Genomic DNA, 21,039 nt, shown 5'->3' with positions numbered 1-21,039 from the left:
GATCTCTGTCAAATAAATAAATAAAATCTTAAAAAAAAAAAGTAAATAGAAGGCAAGTGGGGTACAGTAAGAGAGGAGAAGAGAAAAGCCAGCAGAGTCAGGTAAACAGTGGTGTGTTTGCTAAACCAGAGAGTCTGGACTCCATGCTGAGGACAATGGAGGTGTACTGTAGAATTATTGGGGGGACTGACATGATCAGAGTTGTGTTTAGAGGGGCGCCTGAGTGGCTCAGTTGGTTAAGCAAGTGCCTTCAGCTCAGGTCATGATCCTAGAGTCCCACGTTGGACTTCCTGTTCAGCAGGGTGTCTGCTTCTCCCTCTGAACCTCCCCTCTCTCATGCTCTCTCTTTCTCTCTCAAATAAATAAATAAAATCTTTTAAAAAAAAATTGTGTTTAGAAACCAAATCGGCTGCTGTGTAGGAAGAGCACTGAAGAAGGTCAAGGTTGGAGATAAGGAGAAGAATTAAAATAAATGCTGCAGGGAAGAAATGCTAGTGACTTAAACCACCATCAAGACAATGGTGGCAGGGGAAGAACAAGACCAAAGTCACAGTATATGGCCATCAGCTTCTGCCCTGTGTAAAGCATGTTCCCAAGGTCAAGTGGTTGCTGACCAGACTGGTCTGCTAACCAAGTACTGTGGCCCCACAGAAGAAAGAAAGGGGCCCTCTTTCATTCATCAGCCAGATAAGGTACGATGTTATTATTCTCACAATGTCACCAGATGTATGGGCAGTGTTAAGGCCCTCTCGAAAATCAACATATCCCAGAGATTTTTTAAGAAGAAAGCAGTTGATCAGAAATAGGAGTCAGAGGGAGAGAATTCAAAGAGGACACTGAAGTGTTTGACCCTTGCATCTTGCCATTCACCACGGCAGGAAGCCCCCCTCAGCCCCGGCCCCACTTTGCCTGCTCAACGCAATTCCTTTTCTTGCTGTCATGAATCTCTTCGATAAATTCAAATAAGTTCATTCAAATAAAAAAAGAAATACATTTTAGTTGTATTTAACATTTTTTACTTATTTTATTCTTTGTCTTTTCCTGGTTTTATTTACACCACATCTGAGACAACATGGTATAGTGAGAAGAAAGTCAGCTTTGTGGTCAGACAAACCATGAATCTCAGCTTGGCCGACAGTTATAGGACCCTTCACTCTTCTGAGCTTTAGTTAATTCGTTTGAAAAATGGAGATGATAATCCTTATGGTAGGATGGCTATAAAAGGCAGTGTACATAAACCATCTCACCTTAGTATCCAGCACATATAGTAGTGGAAATGTAATACCTTTAGCTACTATTGTTATTATTTACTGATCAAATATTCTGTAGTGTATTTCTTTTTCTATTCCCATTTTCTGTTTTGATCTCAACTTTTATAGTTCTGCCCCTTTTTCTGTCAATATTATGACAGCAGTTAACATAGCTTCTAGAAGTGCTTGCCTCTTTGCAAAACCCTCCCACTTAAAGAACTTTTCAAATGTACATGTTCACCTCATAAAACTCCACTGGTAATTCTAAAACCATATCCAAAATACAACTCCTTAAAAATAATAGATTTACGCTTATGAGTACCGACAGTACATGTGCTTATCTGAGAAGTTTTCCTGAAATTTATTGGAAAATAGAAGAAGAATCTAGACCTTGTTAGGCCATGTAGCTTACATGATTTTTCATAAACAATAATTCTACCTTACATAATTTGGTTTAGAGAGCTTTAAATGTATACTGTGTGGCCAGCACTGCATGCATAATTTAGGGACATCATAAAGAAGAAAGCATGGTTCCTCCTCTTGGGAAATGGGGTTTCATTTTCTATTTTCAGTTGGGGATTTTAAGAAGGTGATTCTATTTCAATAAAACTGTATTTACTGAAACATTTAGGTAGGAAGCAAGATCTTAGCCAGGAATTTTTAGTTAATCTTCAGCGGCCTATGCATAAAAAGATGTTACTGGAAACACTTTCAGATTTGTTTTCCTTAAATAATGTGGCCCATTTTCATTTTGAGAAAAAAAGGAATTCCACAGAAAGAAAGGCTTGCATGACAGGCTGAGTCATCCTGTGTAGATTTTTTCCAGTAAGCTACATTATGCTGGATGCTGTTCAAGAGGGAAAATGTCAAACGCACTGGGGTTCAGTCTGGCATGTGGGTGGGTTTACTCAAGCACAGAAATCAAATATAGGCATTGGAGCCAATACTTTGGAAAACAACGGAATGGCTTACAAATCAGAGTTGGAATTTCCAGAAGTTTTTTTCAGCTGAATCCTACAAATATAATATAAGTGAACAATACACAGTGAACATTTTAATGACATTTATTGTGTTTCCTTATTAGAACCTTAAAATAGAAAAAATTAGACATTAGACATTATAACATTTAGCCTACTTTCCGTACAACAAATTATATGACACATATCTCTGACAGATTCCCATACTTCTGCTTAAAAACTTCTGAAGATTCATTCCTTTGTAAAACAGCCCCCTTCCTTTGACAGAGGGAATGCATAGGAAAAACCTTAATGGATATAAGCAAAGGTAATAATAGTGGTTACCTATGGATGAGTGAAATCATGAGTGTTTTTTTGTTCTTTTGCTTCTCTACATTTTCTAACTTTTGTATATGATTTTGCGTTTTTTATAATATGAAAAAAATAAGTACTAAAGAGCTATGAAGAATTCAAATACTAACATTAATACTGTTCCAACTTCCCACTATAAAAGTCAAGACAGATTAATTGGTTGAAAATTAGGCACCAAAATTACCAATGTTCCAATGTTCTGTAACTAGGAAATACCAATTTCAGCCACATCATTATGTCAACCAAGGTGTGTTGTTCAAATCATGTTCAGCTAAATTTTTGTTGGTCATATTTTCTTTATAAGATTTATTTGCCAGAGAGGGAGAGAGCATGCACCAAGGGGCAGAGGGAGAGAGAATCTTAAGCAGACCCTGTGCTGAGTGAGAAGCACAGTGCAGGGCTTCATACTAAGACCCTGAGATCATGACCTGAGACGAAATCAAGAATCAGATGCTTGGGGTGCCTGGGTGGCTCAGTGGGTTAAAGCCTCTGCCTTCAGCTCAGGTCATGATGCCAGGGTCCTGGGATCGAGCCCCGCATCGGGCTCTCTGCTCCACAGACAGCCTGCTTCCTCCACTCTCTCTCTCTGCTTCTCTGCCTGCTTGTGATCTCTGTCTTTCAAATAAATAAATAAAATTTTAAAAAATTAAAAAAAAAAAAAAGAATCAGATGCTTAATCGACCAAGCCACCCAGGTATGCCTAAGTGATTTTTTTAAATATCAAGCTTCACATTTATTGCTGTTAAGTTTGATTGTTATCATCTTAGTTTGTTCCTTCTTATGGGGTGTTAAGCGGAGCATTTAACATGCTGTAAGGGACAAATTTTTCCTGGATGAGAAAACATGTTCTGAAGAATTAATTATTTGTCCTCATAACTGCTTCCTCTTCCCTGCCTCAGAGGTCCTTGGCCTTCTCTCCCTGTTTCCAATAAATTATTAGCCAACTCCTGGTAAATCATATGTTTTAAAATAAATCATAAGTATTAAACACCTACTATGTACCTTTGTTTCATAGTAACATAGGTTACCCCACCTATTCTTCAAAATAGCCCATTTGGTATAGGTATCATTACTTCCATTTTTATAGTGGAGAAACAGAGGCTCTGAAATTAAAGCAATCTTTTTTTTTTTTTTCTTAGAGTCACACAGTTACTCATTGACAAGGATCAGATTTGAACCTACATGGGAGTGGGTTTAATGTCAGTGTTGCCTCCAGGTATTTTTGGCCTTGGCTGCCTGCCCTTACCCTTGCCTCTCTGGTCTCAGATAGACTCTGTCACCTTTCCTCTGATCTCCAACACTGACCTTGACACCACTCAGGTTTTTTTCCTTTGCATGATCCCTGATCATGTTCAATGCAGTGCTTCCCACCAGTCTGGAGTCTGGGTATCCAATGTCTAAGCCTAACCTTCAAGATCTGTAAGAGTTCATATTTGCTCATTTAGATTTTCTTCTACTTAGAAAACTTGTGAAATATCAATAGAGAAATTTTCCAGACTGACATACTTCCACACAGATAATTTGGGTGTATATTAAACAAACTGCAATTCATCTTCTTGTTGATGAGCCTATTTCAAATACCTTGCTGAAACCAGGCTTAGAACATTCTCTTGTTCTATCATTTTAGTAACTTCCACTTAGTAAACAGAAAATTGAAATCATACTGGACTATACCAGCTCAGGTACCTGAATAGTTCAAAAACAGAACGGGGTTGATGCAGACACTCAAGTAATGTCATCAAAACCTTATCTCTCCATTTCTTGGTTCAGTGCTCCTCTATCTCAGCTTCAATCTTGGGCCTTATATGGTACAAGATAACTGCCATCCACTCCCACCTTACATCCTCCTCCCCCAGTACATACAAATCACTTCCACTGTTTTAGAAATTATAGGAGGCATATACATGAGTAAAAAGGAGCTCTTGATCACAAAAAGGCAGCACATGTGGGGGCGCCTGGGTGGCTCAGTGGGTTAAAGCCTCTGCCTTCGGCTCAGGTCATGATCCCAGGGTCCTGGGATCGAGCCCCGCATCGGGCTCTCTGCTCAGCGGGGAGCCTGCTTCCTCCTCTCTCTCTGCCTGTCTCTCTGCCTCCTTGTGATTTCTGTCAAATAAATAAATAAATCTTAAAAAAAAAAAAGCACATGTGTTGGTATAAAATAGATCTGGATTTGAACTTGCACTTATCCTTGAGTGAGTTATTCAAACTTGGTTTCCTTAATCATAAAATGGATATACTATGCAGTTCATACAGTTGATGTGAAGTTGAAGTCTTAACATTTAAATAAAATAATGTAAATAAAATGTCTACCATAATGCCAGGAATATCAAAGGTATGTGACATATGAACAAAGGCTTGTACACAATGTTAAGAATATGAGTAGGGACACGGGCTCCATAATACTGAGACATCTCTAGTATACTAGTTAGAGAGTTAGAAGGCTCTAACTCTCTAATCCCAATTGGGGTGATGGGTTGGAAAAGTTTTCATGAATGAGATGTATTTGAAGACGATCTTTTTTTTTTTTAAGATTTTATTTACATATTCAACAGAGAGACAGAGAGATCACAAGCAGGGGAAAGAGCAGAGGAAGAAGCAGGCTCCCCAGTGAGCAGGGAGCGCAGTGTGGGACTTGATCCCAGGACCCTGGGATCATGACCAGAGCTGAAGGCACAGACTTAACTGACTAAGCCAGCCAGGAACCCCATGAAGTGGATCTTAAAAGGATGTATGAAATTATGATAAGTAGCTCTAAGAGAGAAGAGCCAAGGGCATATTCAGGATATGACTGAAGTAAAGGTTGTCAGTAATGGAAGTGACTATGGGTGCACTTGGAAAGGCAGACTGAAGCCTATTCTTGTGGGTTGTGGATATGGATAAGGAGTTTGTGTTTAATTCATTTAATGAACCACCCCCCCCAGAGAGACATGAAAAGGGTTGAGCTGTAGGAAGGAAGACTAACAGCGGTATACCCAATGGATAGCAAAATCAAGAGACAGAACGCAGAGGCAAATTAGAAACTATTTACAATCATTTATAACAGTCTGACCCCAGAAAGTCTCCCCCAGCCCTGCCCCCAACCCACCCCCATCAAGAGGGGTGACCCACATGTCCCTTTCCCCACTGGGTGTGGCAGCCACTCTGTAGGGCCTGCAGTCACCTGCTGGTGTGGCCACCAGCAAAATGACTGCCACCCTCATGTGCCACAGTAATGGTCCCCAGAGGAGTGGGAAGAACACACCTTTTGCCTTTGCATCACTCCACTCTAAAGGATCCCCAAAGCAGGGCTACCTGATGTTTTAGAGGAATTATAAATTCAGTTATTATTACAGCTCCTGGTGGCATCCTCATTTGACCCACTGGACCCACAAATCCCGAGTCTAGATTCATGTTCTCAGAAGAGTTCTCAACCTGGAGCTATATTTGGAGCATCCTGACTAACTTGCAAGACACATATGTTTGTATCATAATTAGTCCTTTTGAGTGAATGGCTGAGTATCATCTTAATTCAACAATTCAATGTTTAAATCATAACATCATCTAGGGGCCCTGCTCCATGAGATTCATTAAAAGTTTAACATTTCATCTGTTCCATGGTCAATACTTTACATTTTAGTATGAGAAATAATTAAAATTAAGGAAAAAATCACCTTTCCTTGAGCCCTGAGAGTTCACAGCAGAGTACATAGACCTATTAAATATTTTTCAGTGAATAAATTAACAAATGAACTATATCAAATGACTCAAGGAAAGCCATGAAAATAGAGCAAATGTTGAATTATTTCCTTTCTTCAACAACATTATCCACAGCTAAGGTAGAATGGTAATCTCACACTTCAGAACTTTGAATTCTAATGCAGGCTACATATGCAGTGAAACTAGAAATTCTATAAAACTGGAGTTGATATAGTTCAAACTGGTGCAGTGAGAACCCCAAGGAACCACGTGTCAAAAAGACCAAAAATTGGCCCTCTGTAAGCTTAACTGTTAAGATCGAATTTTTTTTAAAAAGATTTATTTAGGGGTACTAGGTGGCTCAGTCAGTTAAGCATCTGCCTTCAGCTCAGGTCATGGTCTCAGGGTCCTGGGATCGAGTCCCACATCGGGCTCCCTACTCAGTGGCAAGTCTGTTTCTCTCTGTGCCTCCCCTCATTCTTTTTTATAAAGATTTATTTATATCTAATGAATCATTGAACACTACATCAAAAACTAGTGATGTACTATATGTTGGCTAATTGAGCACAATAAAAACTAAATTTAAAAAAGGATTTATTTATTTGTGACACAGAGAGAGTGAGCAAGCACCAGCAAGGGGAGGAGCAGAGGGAGGGAGAGAATCCATAAGCTAACTCCATGCTGAGCAAGGCATCAGAGTCAGGACTTAATCCCGGGACCATGAGATCATGACCTGAGCTGAAACCAAGAAAAAAATGAGGGTTAGTCCTAAAATTCTTTTTGCCAAGTGCCTTTTGCAGTTGGGACTGAGTTGTAGGTTGTAATATAAGTAGCTAAGTAAATCAGTAAATCATTATTCTGAAATGTGCATAGAACTTTGCTTTTAAGTAAAGTTTTATTTCTTATACATTATATCATTCCATCCTGTTAAGCAGAGCACAGAATAGAAAACAGAGGAAAGGAGAAAGGTTATACATATAATCAAAGTTTCCTAATAAAACTTATAGGTATGGAGCTAAAGCAATGCTGTGAATTTCAATCAATGTGTATCTAAGTGAAATTTGTATGCTTTAAACATCATGAATACCTAGAGCTTATGGTTTGCAGACACTGAATTTTGCAGATGTGTAATCAAGGGAATTACCCTAACACAGGATTTATGAAAAGTAACCTTCTGAAACAAATCACACAAATTCTCTGTGAGAATAAAAAACAGAGAGAACATCAACCCACCGATTTGGGACAGAGGGAACTCACTTCCTTTTATATATATGAAGAAGGCCATCTTTATGTACAATCTGTTAGCCCCATTTAATTCCTCTGGTTTGCTTGCCCTGGCTCAGAATCATGAGCAAAAATAATAAATACACTAATATTGCACCTGAGAGCATTTATCTCTCTCAGTGGGGGAGAGCCAATGTCAAAATTATAAACCACGTCATACCTGAAATAGGTAGATAGCTTTTAAAAGTCAACCTAGACAAAGCACTCTGTTTACACTTCCTTATGTGAGTGAAGTACCAAAGCAAACTGGAAGTCTATGCTGAGCTTGGAATTTTTACACATACAGACAGACACACACACACACACACATTCTGCCTCACACCTAACCCCTCACTCTATTCCCCTACTCTCCCTTTAACAACATGTCCATTAAGCACCCCCTCCCCACCAGGTGCATTTGTTTTGTGGGAACTGAAGCCCAAGGGAAAGTAAACAGATGTGTACATGTATTTTCCATTACTTTATTCAACAAGTACTTGGAAAGTGTTTACTATGGTCCAGGTACAGTATGACTAGTAGGTACTATATGGCCAGTTGCTTTGTGGGTTTCCCATATCCTTCAGTAACCCTGAAGTAAGACAAATTGGTAAAACAACACTAGAGAGACAATGCCACTTTTCCCATTTTATAGATGATGAAATGAAGACTCAGAGATCTCAAACAGATTTCTCAAGGTCAAGAGCTTTGTAAGTTGTAGAAGTGGGTTTTGAATCAGGTCTGTTTTATTCCAAAGTCTACACCTCTCTGACTCTTCAATCATCTTTCTACTTATCTACTGAGGTGAACCAGCATCAATTCAGATGCTTAAAAAAAAATCCTGTTCAATGGGCACAAAAATCAAATAAATAATCCAATCTAGAAAAAGAAATCAGCAAGAAAAGAACAACATTCCCACTCACTCAATCTCAATTAAACAATCCATTTTGTTGTTGTTGTTGTTGTTATTGGAGGTCTTCCCCCCCAATTTTATGGAGATATAATTGACACGTATTGCTATATAAATTTATACCACATAATGTTTAACTTACATATATTGTGAACTGATTATCACAATAAGTTTAGTTAACACCCATCATCTCATACAGATACAATAAAAAGAATTTTTTTCCTTGTTATAAGAACACTTAGGATCCGCTATCTTAACAGCTTTCCTATCTGTCACACATCAGTGTTAACTATAGTCATTATGTCATACATTATAGCCTTAGGACTTATCTTATAGCTGGCAGCTTATACTTTTTGGCCTTCCTTCAATTCCCCTTCCCTCTACCCCCCAAGCTCTGATAACCATAAATCTTATCTCCTTTTCTATGAGTTTGGTTTTTCATTTGTGTTTTTAGGTTCCACATTTAAGTAAGATCAGCCAGTACTTGCCCTTCTTTGTCTGAATTATTTCACTTACCATGATGTCCTCAAGGTTCACCCATGTTGTCGCAAATGGTGGGATTTCCTCATTTTTTTTTTAAAGATTTTATTTATTTATTTGACAAAGAGAGAGAGATCACAAGTAGGCAGAGAGCCAGGCAGAGGTGGGGAAACAGGCTCCCCGCTGAGCAGAGAGCCCGATATGGGGCTCGATCCCAGGACCCTGAGATCATGACCTGAGCTGAAGGCAGAGGCTTAACCCACTGAGCCACCCAGGCACCCCAGGATTTCCTCATTTTTAATGGCTGAATTGTATTTCAAATAATTGATCTTAAAAGAACCTGTGATTCTTGTTCCATTCCTGGAGAAGCAATGAATAGGTAAATGGTTACTTCTCTGAGCTGCAGTCATTTGCTATTTGCTATTTATCACCCAAACTTATTTTTGAATTGCAATTCCTACTGAAATGAAAATTATCTGTTGATCAGAACAATAAGACATCAATTTACACACATTTTTAAAAAATTACTTTACTGAGTTAGATATCAGAGCTATTAAGCCAAGCCATCAGCGTTTCTTGTCCAGCCTTGGCAGCTTTCTCCTTGGCCCTACCCACAGTATTATTATTATACTTTGTCTCCTGTGTACGCAATAAGGAACCAAGTTCTGGGTAACTCTCCAGACCAGGATATAACTTATTACTGACTTTGAATACATGCAAGTGAGAAATGAACAAATTAGCCATAGGAAAGTACAACTTTATTTTCTTAGCAACTATAATGTTCATTTGGGAAATAACTGAAACATGCCAATAACTGAAACCATTCTGGAATTAAGAAATAAAATTCTTCCTCACTAAAGACAGTAGCAAGCAATCCTTCATCTGACACAGAATTAATCCCCTTTTGGTGAATACCTAAGGGAAGAACATCAAAATATTTCAGGAAGCCCCCCTCCCCCCCAAAAAAACACTGCAAATCAGAAAAAAAGTGATCTAAGTGAAAAAGAGCAAAAAGTGGCTTTGTAGAATTTAACAGGAAGACAGAGGAGAAATCTCGTAAGGCTTGCCTATTATTTGAGAAGGATTTTTTTATGCAGAGAGAGGGGAATGGTGCATTTGTGGTCTAATGATTAAGAGTAAGTATCTGTAAATGGGTATTTATTAAAATCAGGTGCAGCTGCAGATGACATAAATGACAAAGTAACATCGAGAGAAGTGCATTTCTCATGTAAATAGAGTTTGGGGGAAGACAGGCCATGGCTAGAAAGCAGCTTTACCATCTGTAACGCATGGGCTCCACTTCATTGTTCAAAATGGCTGCTTAACTTCCAGAAATTATGTCGCAATCTACCAGCAGAAAAAAAAGGCATGTCCCTTCCCTTTAAAAAAAGACCTTGAAAACTGCACATAATACTTCTGTTAACATTCCACTGGCCAGTCACATGGTCACAGCAGGCCAAAAGGGGAGCTGGGAAATGAAATCTTTTTTTTTTTTTTTAAAGATTTTATTTATTTACTTGACAGACAGATCACAAGTAGGTAGAGAGGCAGGCAGAGAGAAAGGAGGAAGCAGGCTCCCCGCTGAGCAGAGAGCCGATGCGGGGCTCTATCCCAGGACACCGGGATCATGACCTGAGCCGAAGGCAGAGGCTTTAACCCACTGAGCCACCCAGATGCCCCTGGGAAATGAAATCTTAATGCCAGATAGCCAAATGTCCAGCAAAACACTGTGGGTTCAGTTACCAAAGAAGAGAATACAGATATTAAGGGGTGACTAGCAAACTTTAATGCAGAACCACATAGGGAATAGACTTACAATTAAAGAAGATCCTAATTAAGACCTTACATAATAAGGTCTACTGAAGCCTGAAGCAGTTTATCTAGAGACACTGTCTCCCTCTTTGAATACTCTCAGGCAAAGACAAAATTAAAATCTCTTCTTCCCTTTGTAGGAGGCAGAGGATATGGGTTTAGAGATTTTAAAAGCCCCAACTGGCCTCCAATGTCCCTAAGGTAATTGTTTTCTTACAATTATACCCCCATTATTCCTCTGTTTACACCCATCCAGTGCCTCCCTACTGCCTACAGAATAAAGATCAAGCTCCCTGGAACCATGTTCTATGCCCTTCCTACATGATTTGTTCTCCACTTCACCTACTTCTTCACAAATTTTATTCAAACAACATTAAACTACTTCTGTATTCCTGAGTATATCACACTGTGTCAAATTTTTGTTCCTTATTCATTCACTCAAAAAATACATATAGATTGTCTGACATACCTCCACCCCTAGTAGTAAGCAATAGGGATAGAGTGATATCTAGTATGTAAATAATATTAGCAGCAAATATTTATTGAGTGCTCAGGATATATTGAGTGCCATGCTAACTACATGTATTATCTTATAATTGCTTATGATAATCCTATGATATTGTACCTATTTATCTCCATTTTATAGATGAGTAAACTAAGGCATAGAAATGTTAAGTAAGTTTGCTGGAGACCATAGATCTTGTAAGTTGAAGAGCAGGATTTGTCTGATTTCAGAGCTGTTCAAGTTTATAACCATAAACTACTTTGCACTGTCGGTTCCTCTGCCTGAAATGTTCACCCACCATTGCTCCACCATCCCCTCCCCCTCCGGCCCCACCACTGTTTCCCCAGTAGGCTCCCATTGACCATGTAAAACAAAACCTAATCTTCACCTTTTCTAAGAAGCACTCTTTTAACTCCCTTGGACAGTAAATCACTCCCCAACACCACACCTGGACATGCTTGCTTTTTTACCTTTCGTCTACAAATCTAGCACTGCCTCATCTGTGCTAAACAAAAAAATCACACAAATATATGTTGGGAAAGGATTACTCGTAAGGAGTTATCCATTCGGAGGGAAAATCAATCTAGATGTCAGATCAGATCATAAACCAAATAAATACATGTTGATTAGAGCATTAAATTTGTTGTTGTTGTTGCTGTTGTTTAAAAAAAAAAAAAGAAATCAAAGGATGAAAGAGCTAAATTAAGAGCAAATATTTATCAACACCTTGTAGGGGTAGGAGCTTCTAGGTTTCAAAGAATGAAAGAATTCATAAAGGAAAAGATCAATGGATTTTACTGTGCAAACCTGTCTAAAATGTCTGTATGTTGAAATATAACCAAAATTATAAGGAATTTTAAAAAACGTATTTGCTTCAAATATGATAGAAAAAAACTTGCTTTCATTTTTTAAGTTGCTATAACAAATGGAAATAATAACACTGTGGTACACTACAGCTCCACACGGCAACATGAATCAATCTTACACATGAAATGTTGAAGAAGTAGGTGGTCCCAAGAGTTCAGAGTAGGATTCTAGCCATATAAAGTTCAAAAATAGATGCAACTAAATTCAATTGTTTATAAATGCCTATAAGGGTAATAATAACATTAAGAAAACCAAGGGAATGATTAGTCAGAATAAGGATTGTGTTTACGAGGGCTTGGGTAGAGTGCTGGGGTTGTAAGTAGGACACAACAGAGAAGAAGGTGGTTTTCAAGGAGGGGCACATGCATCTTCGGGGTAGAGAAAACGTTTTACAAGCTATTTCTAAACTCAGGCTGTAGTTACATAGGAGCTTACTATATAATTATTCTCTAAACTGTGTGTATGTTTTATATCCTCTTCTGTATGTACAACATGTATTTCTCAATAAGAAAGAGAAAAAGATCTAAAAAAATGAATGAGCAAGCAACGTGTATAGAAACCACAAAAAGAGGATATGCAAATGACTAATCATCTTATGGGAAAATATCCAGTTTACCGGGAATCAAAAACGTGCAATTTTTCCAATGATACCTTGCCATTTCCTGCCTAATTTTTGTTTTTGTCCTTTTTTTTTTTAATGAGAGTACTCAATGCTGATGGTAACATAGTGGAAAGGGTAACCTGAAACACTGCTACAGGAAGTGAAAACAATTTGGCAAGGGTTAAACTGGTATTTAACCTTTAACCCACAGATTCCACCTTGAAGGTCTCTATGAGAAAAAAGTCCTAAATTGGAGAGGAAAAGCAATAAAGAGCAGAGAATGACAGCTAAAAACTTTTAAATCCTAATCTTCTAAAGTCTAATAATGGGAAAAATAAGTAACTCTACACTTAAGTGATAAAATATCACATAAAAATTAAAATGATGTTTATCAAGAATTATGGTAATATAGAATATGTTTATGTTCTATTAAAAGAAATAAGTTGGACACTTAACTATATATATAATTGGGCACATCTGTATAAAAGTATATTAACTCTTTTACCTAGAGGTGAAAAAGACTGGAAGGAAACATACCAAAGTGTTAACTGTGGTTTTCTTTAGAAGGTGAAAGCTATGGTAAATTTTCTTTTTCTTTATTTCTTTTTTTAAATTTCCCTTTGGGGCACCTGGGTGGCTCAGACAGTTAAGCGTCTGCCTTCAGTTTAGGTCATGATCTCCACGTCCTGGGATTGAGCCCTGCATCTGGCTCCCTGTTCAGTGGGAAGTCTGCTGCTCTCTCTCTCTCTTTCTCTCCTTCTGCCCTTCCCAGCTGCTTATTCTCTCTCTCTCAAATAAATAAAATCTTTAAAAAAATAAATTTCCCTAAATGCTCTATATTTTTTTATAATGAGAATACATCATCTATAACTTCCTCCCTTCTTTCCTCTCTTCATTTATAACCTTTCCTTCTCTCCTCCTCTCCTTTCTTCCTTCTTCCCCCCTTTTCCTGGTCCTTTCATTTAAGGTGCCAATCCTGACCCAACAGAAGTAGACTAAATAACAAATCAGTCAGAATTCTGACTTTGCAATATTCAGTCTGAATTAAACTTTTTTATTCACCTTACCCCTATCTTGATCTACAATGGCATTTTAGCCCCTGATCCACAGTTTTATTTCTAAAACTCACTATTCAGGTTTGCTGTTCTAACTTGGTGTTGAGCTGGGCCGACCATCAATGTCCTGATGTCTCTACTGTGGCCCCTGCATCAGCTCTCCAAAAGGGTCCTAAAGGAAAGCTCTGGTGTGCATTGCAACTTTCCTGGGGCTTAGTGATACAAAGATATTCTAAGTTTCAGTTCTGTGATGGATATCAATTACAGCATTGTTTCCTCTAGAAGGGATAGCTATACAGAGCTACACCTAGATCAGAATTACCTCAATATAGGGTAATGGTTAAATCATTGGTCTCAGAGTCAAAGAGATTTGAGTTTTTGTCCTAGTCCTGCCACTTGGTTGTTATGTGACCTTGAACAAATTACTTATTCCTCTATGCCATGTCTAGTCTGCAAAGTATGCATAATAATAATACCTACTGTAAAGCTTATAAAAATTAAATGGGATAACAGTGGTCAAAGATACAATGTCTTTGGAGTGAACTGTGGAGCATGGTGATTCTGGCTAACATTAACATATCTTATATTTGGAAGTTGCTAAAAATTCTCCTTACAAGAAAAAAAAAGTATAACTATGTGCAGTGATAGATGTTAACTTACTGTGCTAATCATTTTGCCATAAATACATTAAACCATTATGTTATACATCTAAAACTAATACAAGGTTATATGTCAACGATACCTCAACCACAACAACAAAAGTAAAACAAGAAAAAATTAACAGGATGGGCCACGCAAAACACTTTGCGCCTAGCATATAAAAGTGTCTTACAGGGGCACCTGGGTGGCTCAGTGAGTTAAAGCCTCTGCCTTCAGCTCGGGTCATGATCCTGGGGTCCTGGGATCGAGCCCCACATTGGGCTCTCTGCTGGGCAGGGAGTCTGCTTCCCTTCCTCTCTCTGCCTACTTGTGATCTGTGTGTGTGTGTGTGTGTGTGTGTGTGTGTGAAATAAATAAATAAAATATTTTTTAATAAAAGGTGTCTTACAAATAAATAAATAAATAAATAAAAAATAGAAGTGTCTTACCAGTGTTCTGTTATTAGCATAGGTGTAGCCTCATCTACCACCACTCTTCACTTCAAATTTTATATTCTAATAGAAGGTAAAACACTTATTTAGGACTTTTTATACTTAATTTTATTACAGTCCTTTGTCTTCCGTCTCCTGCCAAACCAACCGTTCTAATAACCTTCTGCAAGAAATACTGCTCTCCATTCTTCTTTGTAATCGATCTTTTTCAGCAAGTTATGAATCCAGAAGAGTCCTAAAAGTGGAGGAATATATACTGAGCAATGTTCCTGGAGAACTGCAAAGAGGAGAAATCGCAGTGTGTGTGAGAGCTACCTTGAGAAATCAAATCCGAGATAATTGAGAACTCCTCAAGCATAGGAAGCAAAGAAACAGAACATGAGAACCTTCAAAGCTGCATATGAGGTACTTACACCAAACCTGAGGATGAACCATGAAAAATCAGACTAGTGCCAAGGTTTGACTATAGAGTTCTGAGATTGATGGCTTTGTTTTAGCTCACTGGCTGACTCTAGGAAAACCATCAGCTAGTTCTGTTGTTTTGCATTTTGAGAATGTGGCAACTGATGGACTCATTCACTTGGTTGTTTGGCCATCTTATGAATAAGTAGTATATGCCTCCCCTTGATGATTACAGAGCAAGTGGATGAATTACATAGTTAAAATATACACTTTCAATTTCTTAGCTGGAAATGCCTCCTCTTTGTGCTGTAGGAAGACTCTGCCCCTTTTAGTTTGCTTCTGCAGGAAGTCTAGACCAGCTGATGGGGAGAAACCTGTTTCTTTATAAGACAAAATGCTCCCTACAAATTGAAAAGCTTTTATATCCCAGGACACATTATTCAAAACACCTTCAAACACAGCTTCTTATAGTGGTGTCTAGAAAAACACAGAACAATAGCTATGTCTTATGAATAAAATCAATAGTTTCCTCACAAACTAGAGGACATGGCATGCAACACAAAAAGCAATTACATTTTGGATCAGGCCGAGCAGTAACAGTATCAGCCTAACAACATTATCAGCATTTACCTTGTTAAATGTACATTCAAGGACACAGACTTGTTCATTTCTCTTGATATCTTACCGGATTATCTGTAAGCAAATGGATATTTTTTTTGTTCTACCTTTCTGGCCCAGAAAAGGCACCAAAATATACCGAGGCCTAGAAAAAGGCAGATGTTTTTTCTTATAAATGCATTTAACTTGAACATACAGCACAGAAAAGCCACAGAGACTCTGGATGACATATCCCATGCTTAACTATGTGTTTCACATTTATAGGTCATTTAGTCCTCATTCGCATTATAATTTTGCTGTGTTTCATAAATGCAAAATGAGGTTTAGTGCTTTTTGATATATGATTTCAGTTTATTACATTTCCATAAAGCTGTCCAATATTTACTAAGATTTTATAACTTTATTAAATGATTTTCTTCTACTACCAAAGAGATGCCATCACCATAGTAACAGTGTTTTTTCCTATATCCCATTTTCAGCTTTCTTTGGTTTCATCGAAGTGGCACATTTTTCATTAAACTTTGTAGGACATAAAGTCGTTAAGGTGACAGTTGAGCACTATTATGGCTGTAGAAGGAACATTGACAGAAACTTCACCCTTGGGCCATTTGAAACAATTATTAGGAAAAGCTTCACGATATACCAAATGGTTTAGAATTTTCAAATTTGCTTCTTTAAGCAGGTGACAAAGAAAGAACATTTTGAAAGTTCAGCTTGCCTCTGGACATCTCTCTGAGCTGTAGCACCCAGATGAGCAAGGTAATGCCTCCTTTTCAGTCTCTCAGAAGCAGCACTGGGGACCCCAGATCCTGATCTTCCCCCAGGGTGCTCAGTGTTGGGAAAGATTTGCACTGAGGTCAACACAAACCTCTAATCCCTGTGTTGGTTTCCATTCCCTTCTCAGAACTTAACCACAATCTATAACCACAGAATTTTTTACTTTATCTGTGTATTTGTTGGTCTCCATGCTCAAACTAGAGAAGAGTAGTAAGTTCCATGGGGGCAGGTGCATTTTCTGCTTTTTATCTTATACCCTAATCATTAAGCATAATGCCTGACCTGTGGGTTTAGGTACTGAATAAATAAGTAATTCAAATAGATGATGTCATTCTCCTCTCATGTGTAGAGTCCTAAACTCTGTAGATCTCCTGTTATCCAAGTATTTACTTGGAAATAGGTACTGGTAAGTAAAGTATTTTACTTCAGGGAGAATAAAGCTGCAATAAGCTTGAATTAGGTCAGTGTAAGACTTCAATATACAGCATCTTTTTTTAAAGTAGCTTTCATTCCAAATATACTTTATGTATCAACCACTCTTGGGCTAGGTACCCTGTCACTACTCTATCAGCCCCTCCCTGATGACATGGTCTAGACAAATTGCTTTACATGGCGGATATCTCTGTCTTCACTAATGTTGCAAAACAACCTGCTCCTGACTCAGCTTATCCCCCACATCATGGCAGCTTGATTCACCAAATCACATTTCCATAATGACAGCTTTGACTACAGCACAAAGAATATCCAGATACTATGTATGAAAAATACCGGCTTCCTGTATCAGAAGATATGATCTAAAAGGTCTCAAAAGAGAGAGAGCAAGAAACTAGCCTTGTATTTTCAGAATTATTTTTCTAATCTAAAGAAAGATAACTCCTATTTAAAACCAAGTATTGAGTCAATATACTTCCCAATTTCAAATAAAAGGGAAAATATTTAGATACCAAGAAGCCCATTCTGAGTTATTTTCATGTGGGAAATTCCCAACTGTTCAAAGCAGTGGCCCCATACTCATGATCTAACTGTGGAATCAGCTAGAACGGTTATGCTAAATAGGACAATCCTGGGCTTCATCCCCACAAGCAGCAGTTGGCTTGTTCTGCTTCATGGTCATAGCTGCACCTCTCATTCAGCAGTCACTCTATTCCAATGGTCAAAAAGGGAATTTAAACAGAGAACATGGCTAGATAGCATGCCAGCATTCTCACATTTGAGTCACAACAAACCAGAAGAGTAATTTTCACATAGGAAGGACAGAAGGGGGATGCCTGAGTGGCTCAGATGGTTAGGTGTCTGTCTTCGGCTCAGGTCATCATCCCAGGCTGCTGGGATCAAGCCCCACATCAGGTCCCCTGCTTGTGAGGAGTCTGCTTCTACCTCTCTTTCTCTCCACTGTTCTCCCTGCTTGTGCTCTCTCACTCTCTCTGTCAAAATAAATAAATAAAATCTTAAAAAAAATTTAAAAAAGGACAGAATATTAACTAATAGGTTAATAATATAATCAATACAATAAAAATGTTAATAAAGAATTCAAATTGCACTATTTGGGGATCACATGAAGATGGACATAAAAGTAATGGAAGTATCAGTCCTGAGTGTTATTCTATTAAAAAAAAATTCCCACATATGTGGTGTTTGAAGTTCAAATTTATAAATAGATTATCCAGATAAGGGAACTGTAATTAATTATAATGAACATGTTTTAATGGCATTTAGTTATTGATGTTTAATGAAAAAACAAAAGATAACTACATAATTTCAAATACAGGAGGGAATTATTCTTCAAAGAACCAACTTGGGATATTAATTATTCCTTTAACATCTTATTTTCTTTTTTTTTTTTTTTTTTTTTTTTTTTTTTTTTTTTTTAAAGATTTTATTTATTTATTTGACAGAGAGAAATCACAAGTAGGCAGAGAGGCAGGCAGAGAGAGAGGAAGGGAAGCAGGCCCCCTGCTGAGCAGAGAGCCCGATGTGGGACTCGATCCCAGGACCCTGGAATCATGACCTGAGCCGAAGGCAGTGGCTCAACCCACTGAGCCACCCAGGCGTCCCTAACATCTTATTTTCAAAAGAAAAGAATACTTCCATTTCTTCACAATTTAATGAAAATACAATGTAATAAAACAGTTAATATTTTTTACCCTGAAATTCCCTGTCTGAAAATCAATATTAATTAAATATACTATATTAAATGGGTTCAGAATAGAGAAGTGATGAAAAAACACAATCAACTATGGCCAACTATGGCCAATCCTATCTTTACTGATATATATTACCATGATATTGACAATTCAGCAAAGATAGTCAATGAGAGTCTTAGAGGAGTAGAATAATGTACATCTTGCAGTGAGTTCCACTTCCCTTTGATATCATTGTGTATGAAGCCGCCCCACTGCTTTCATTCATCCAGCAAATGCGCATTGCCTCACCACTATGTATCAGTTACTGTGTTGTGCATAACAGATACATAATGCAGGTGACCTAGTTTACAATCCAGGGGTGAAGATAAACAGATAACTAAGAGCTACAATAGAGTGAAGTAAATGCTAACAGAGGTACCCATGGCACAAAGGAGCACGGGCTTAACTATGTCAGGAGAGGGCATGAGGGCAGAGTCATGGTAAAGAGTAAACTTCAACCATCCCATGCTTCTATCACTTTCTAGCACCATACAGCTGATTCCCATATGATTATCAGCAGAGCTCTGGTGGGTGTTCACATTTCATAGTAAAATGAGGTAATTTTTAAAAAATTAATTCATTTCCATAAAGATAATTTATGCCATTTGAGGATTTCTCTTTCATCCTGAATTGTGTTCTTCTAAGTTGTTAATGTCCTTTCTCTCCTGAAAACATAGATAATACATGATAGGGCTGCATTCTCCTCCTTAACTGCTCTAATAAGTAGTGGCAACTCTATGTGAGTTCTCCAAAAATACTTCTGAAATTTTCCTGGTCAGTGAAATTCAAAAGTCCAGAAACCACTCTCATGGAGCAAGACCAGTTGGACCATGAAAGCAGGAAGTAGGCAAGCTGGTTGATTCATCAGTTGAGTGTCAACAGTAAAAGCTTTCTTATGCAATGTGTTCTGGGGCAGTAGTTAATAAATTTAATCCAAACACCAATTAAGATGCAACATCAGAAAATGTACATTTTTTGAATCTTTTATATTTCAATTTAAAATATTTGTTTACCTGTGTTAAATCTATAGGAAGGGTCTTTTGTTTGACTCTGGAAGTGCTGATGATTAGAGTGTTAAATAATCTTTTTCATATGAACCACTTCCAAAACTCCAGGTCCAGAATGTACCCTTTTATTTTTTTTAAACTGGCACAGCAATCATGAAGCAAGATGACTACATGGTCAATCCAGAATTTTACAAATTTTCCCCTCAATTTTTACAGATTATCTCCAACTTCATTTGATAGGCAATTTTATACTCAACCTATATTGTCTCTCAAAATATTCCATTTTGTTTTCATGGCAACAACTGTCTTTGTGTACTAATTATATGATGTTCATACAATTACAGTTATAACTGGATAACCAGATTGGGGAACAAAGATAGCTCACCCTTGCTATACTTGCTACTGGCAGGTGGTGACAAAAGTGTCTGGACCTGCCAGAGCAGGGCTTCTCAACTTCCATGTGCAGGCAAATCACCTAGCAATCCCGTTAAAACACAGATTCTGCTTCAGTAGTTCTGGGGTGCGGCAGAGTCCATAGTTCTAAATTCTGAGACGTTGCTGCTGCTGGCCACAGACCACGATCTGAGCAACTCCAGCAACTCTTTCTTGGTGGCATACTGGAATCACTTGAGTCCACCCTGAATGGATTTAAGTGGTCTAGAGTGGGACCTAGAAAACAGGATTTTGAAAACCATACCAGATGACTGAAACATACTAGAATGTAGCCTGCTAGCCCAAACATTCTATGAGGTGTGAGAATCAGGGAATTTCTTTCACAGAGGGAATGGAGGGTGTCAGTTACACAGTGAGTAAATCTGTTCAGTGAAGTCAATTAAGAGAACTACTACATATATAATCAGTGGATGTCATCTTCGTATCTGACATCCCTCAGGCACAATGTGTTATATAGTGTTTTTTTGTTTTGGTTCGGCTTGGTTTGGTTTGGTTTGGTTTGGTTTGGCTTTTTTTTTTTTTTTTTAAGATTTTATTTATTTATTTGACAGACAGAGATCACAAGTAGGCAGAGGCAGACAGAGCGGGGAGGGAGAAGCAGGCTCTCCGTGGAGCAGAGAGCCCAATATGGGGCTCAATCCCAGGACTCTGGGATCATGACCTGAGCCGAAGGCAGAGGCTTTAACCCACTGAGCCACCCAGGCACCCCTTGGTTTGGCTTTTTAACTGACTTCCTCTCTAAGACTTCTGATTTCCCCTGTATAA

At 38.1% G+C, this 21,039-nt stretch overlaps 1 long non-coding RNA gene across 1 annotated transcript in view; it reads right to left on the bottom strand.

Moving 5' to 3' along the window:
• LOC116593114 overlaps positions 1-20,276 on the bottom strand; it is a 92,048-nt gene extending 71,772 nt beyond the window's left edge. Inside the window, exon 1 of the long non-coding RNA XR_004286759.1 lies at positions 20,207-20,276. This is a non-coding gene — a long non-coding RNA (uncharacterized LOC116593114). The remainder of the gene's footprint in view (positions 1-20,206) is intronic.
• Positions 20,277-21,039: the final 763 nt, after the last annotated feature.

This window comes from Mustela erminea, chromosome 6 (assembly GCF_009829155.1).
Source record: "Mustela erminea isolate mMusErm1 chromosome 6, mMusErm1.Pri, whole genome shotgun sequence".
NCBI lineage: Eukaryota > Metazoa > Chordata > Mammalia > Carnivora > Mustelidae > Mustela > Mustela erminea.
This window is presented reverse-complemented; position numbering and strand designations above follow the sequence as displayed.